The sequence below is a fragment of the Stegodyphus dumicola genome, chromosome 4 (assembly GCF_044657685.1).
Source record: "Stegodyphus dumicola isolate Sdum_Otavi_A_Nest chromosome 4, ASM4465768v1".
NCBI lineage: Eukaryota > Metazoa > Arthropoda > Arachnida > Araneae > Eresidae > Stegodyphus > Stegodyphus dumicola.
In genome coordinates, this window is record NC_140771.1 from 137,898,438 (window position 1) to 137,902,645 (window position 4,208).

Consider the following 4,208-nt stretch of genomic DNA (forward strand, 5'->3'; position numbering starts at 1 on the left):
TTCTCGGAATCTCCCTCTCAACTCCAGATCCCTAAGATCTCGGTCCAGAAGTCTCATTAATCCTCTACTGTTACATCAATGAATTTTTAGTAAATATTGAGTTTTTCATTTCGAATGCTATGTTACATGTATGGGAAGTAGCTGAGTATCTGAGAAAATAGTTTTAACCCAAATGGCTTTCAACCTTTTCCCGTCTATGGACTGTTTTTCAATTACATAGTGGTGCCTGCTTTTGGTTGATTTTCTAATTATATATAAACATTAAATTGTTTTTAATTTGAGACTTACGCAATAATAAACTAGACTGAATAAAATAAAGCAAACTAGACTGCAGAAAATTCTTCAGAATGAAGTTAATACTGAAAAATACATTATTGATGCACTTTTTGATTTTATGTATAGTAGTTAATATAGCTCCTTAAATTATATAGTATATTTATGTATAAGTGTTGTATGATCTTAAATTCATTTAGTGCGAAACAAGTTATTCTACTACTTGCGCAATTGCTGCAAAGTAAGTTAATAATAATTTATTTACTAAATAATATTGATTATATTATCTCCTAAATTTAATTATAGCAGAATTATCTTAAAAGAGTGAATCCATATTTAGTAAGTTCTATTTTGAAAGATGTTTTGAAATAACTTGAATGTAAATTGTTAAAAAGGTTTAACGGGGACTGGAATTAAATCATGAATAACAAAATTTCAATTGTAAAAGGAATAAATTAAAGGCAAGAATTAAATTAAATGCATGTAATCATTGTCATTGATCGGAAATTAGTTGACTTTTCAAGGGGAACAAACCAACTCCCATTCAATGAATAATAATTAAGAAATAAATACGAAGGTGTTTCGTCCTTTACTCGAGCAATAAGGCGAAGCCAAACCGGCAATTCAAGTCAGGCAAAACATTTCCGTGAATAGAAGGGATTAAGAACCAATGCTGATATCCAAAGAACTCATTCCTACAAAGCATTTTAGCTAATTCAATTTTGAGTGAAAAGCAATTTCTGCAGTAAAATTTGATAATGCTCGAGTAACCGTCCCCCGACACCCTCGTGTTTATGCATTTGAGTTCAATATTATTTGTAAAAATTAAACATTGAAAATTGTCATTATGAAATAGAATTGAAAGTAGTTAGTACTTTGAATTCTGCTTACTCGAGCATTATCAAATTTTACTGCAGAAATTGCTTTTCACTCAAAATTGAATTAGCTAAAATGCTTTATAGGAATGAGTTCTTTGGATATCAGCATTGGTTCTTAATCCCTTCTATTCACGGAAATGTTTGGCCTGACTTGAATTGCCGGTTTGGCTTCGCCTTATTGCTCGAGTAAAGGACGAAACACCTTCGTATTTATTTCTTAATTATTATTCATTGAATGGGAGTTGGTTTGTTCCCCTTGAAAAGTCAACTAATTTCCGATCAATGACAATGATTACATGCATTTAATTTAATTCTTGCCTTTAATTTATTCTTTTTACAATTGAAATTTTGTTATTCATGATTTAATTCCAGTCCCCGTTAAACCTTTTTAACAATTTACAATCAAGTTACTTCAAAACATCTTTCAAAATACAAGTTACTAAGTATGGATTCACTCTTTTAAGATAATTCTGCTATAATTAAACTTAGGAGGTAATATAATCAATATTATTTAGTAAATAAATTATTTATGTATAAGTAGATATAAATGGAACAAAATATAAAACAAGGTATAAAATATCAAAGAAAAATATCTTTAATATACGATGTTCATTAACAAAAGTATACTTATGTTAATATGAATGGTTAGTTTGGTTTCGTACATATATAATTTATTTTTATATTTTGTATTTTTTGTATTATCATCAGTACTGTATACGCATTTGAAGTTCAATTTTACTTGTTCTCCTTTTCGGTTACGACTTTAAGCGAGAAAGAATTGTTAGTGCCTTCATAGTGATTAACTTATATACAATCAATTGAGATTTGATTTTCCCTTTCGTTTATAATTATATATATAATGTACTATTTTATAAGTAAACTTAAAATATAACAGTTTTTAAGCTACTTATTTATACATGTATGTTTGGTCTGGTGTGTTTAATTATAGCAAAGCACTCGACGGCTATTTGCCTAAGGGTAAGGATGCCTTGGTGGAGAACTTTCTAAGCAAAACTGACTCGTATAGACGTTACGGATGGGGAAAAGCACGGAAACGCCAATACAGTCATCCCATTCACCGGGATTCGAACCCCAGATCTATCTATCAGTGTTCAACGACTTTACCGCTCAGCCGCTAGTGAACCAGCCACACACACACATCCACACATATATATTAAATTATATTTACATGTTGTTTATAAAGTGTAAGTGAGTGCAATTTAATCATGAAGAGTTATAAAATATTCTACGGAATTACTTCGCTTCGTAGACTTTTTTGTAAGCTTCATCATATTTCTTAAAGAAAATCTCAGTGCTAATTCCATTTCCAAGCCGTTTATGTACCTTTTTTTTCTGCTTTGAATTATATTTAGAGAATTATTTCACCTGATTATAGCTGAAAATGCAATTTTTTAATGAAGAATTTGAAGACAAGAAGAGAATTTTCTAATTATTCTTGAAGCGTTTAAATTAAAAAAAGGGCCCACCAGCGGCCGAGCGGTAAAATCGCTGAACACTGGTAGTTCGGTCCGAGGTTCGAATCCCGCGAACGGGCTGGCTGCATGGGCGTTTTCGTGGTTTTCCCCACGTGTAACGTGTATACGAGCCAGTTTCCCTTAGAAAGTCCTCCACGAAGGCATCCCTCATCTTAGGCAGATAGCCCTCGAGGCTTTGCCATAATCACACACACACACATTAAATTTAAAAAAAAAATGGCACATTAATACGGTCACTGAACTACAGTGAGCTGTGAAAATTTTAAGAAAGGTTTCGTCCTTCATCTTATGAAAACAAAATAGCAGAATCTAATTCAATGTTTCTTCACTTAGTGGAAAAATAGAAAATACAAATATTTGTGAATAAAAAGAAAATATTAAAAAAAAATTAAATTTAAATTTAAAAAAAGTAAAAGAATTACAAAATATTGCAGAAATTACATAAAATAGCGAATAAACTTATTCGGCACAAGCTCGCTAAATGTAAAACAGATTATACATCAGAAAGCTCGCCTTGTCACAGAAATGTACTGTTCATCGGGTTTAAGGTTATTCAGACTATAACGTGCGAAGTTCAGTGAGTAACGTATATTTTCCTTTGATTGTATAAACCAGCCAAAAAAAAAAAAAAAAAAAAAAAAAAGGGGGGGGGGAAGCACTTGAAAATTAGATGCAAATTTAACGAATGGATTGAACGAACCCTCCTACAGCCTACCACTTTGTGTAAGCATTTTCGTGGGTTTCCTTAAGGTATGTACATACGAATCCATTTTTCCTAGAAAATTCTCCATGAAATCATGCCTAGCCAACCCTCATATGTTTTGCCATATTCAATTACATAAGCACACAAAACTACTTTCTGTAAAAAATTAGTACTAATTAGCGTTGTTCAACTGGAATTGGATTGGATTATTTGTTTATAGCACTGCTTTTCAGCCTCGTGACTTATATGTATATAATAATGAAATGTTAATAAACAAATAAATATAATCATTAAATTCATTTGATAATTATATTTTAATTTGCAATTATAAAGAGGTATATGTTATTAATAAACCAAAAACTGCATACTTATATTATTAAGCTGTTTAGAAATACATAAAAGAGCATTTCAAAACTTTTCGTATTCTATGTAATTTGTCTCCATTCTGGTACCATGTGCATCCTTGTACACATTACTGACTTAAAGTGAAGAATAGAGGAGAACTCTAGCTCCGTTCAAGTTTTTATTCCTGATATACTGATACTAAATGAGACCAGTGGCGTAGCTAAGATTCCAGCGCACGGGGACAACTGAAGAATCTGTGTGCCTTTCTGTGTGCCAAAAATGGAAAACATTTCATTAAAAAATTTTGTAGCATCAATTTGGCGCCGCCTGGATGCTGTGCCCGGGGACAGATGTCTCACCTAGCTACGTCACTTAATGAGACCTAAAACACTTTTCTTTTAAAATATATATATCTCCTCTTATGATCCCTGACACAACCGTTTACTTTCCCCTTCCGTAATTAACGTCAATCTCCTGCTCTTGACCGCATTTGCATCGCCACCCCATGGTCAA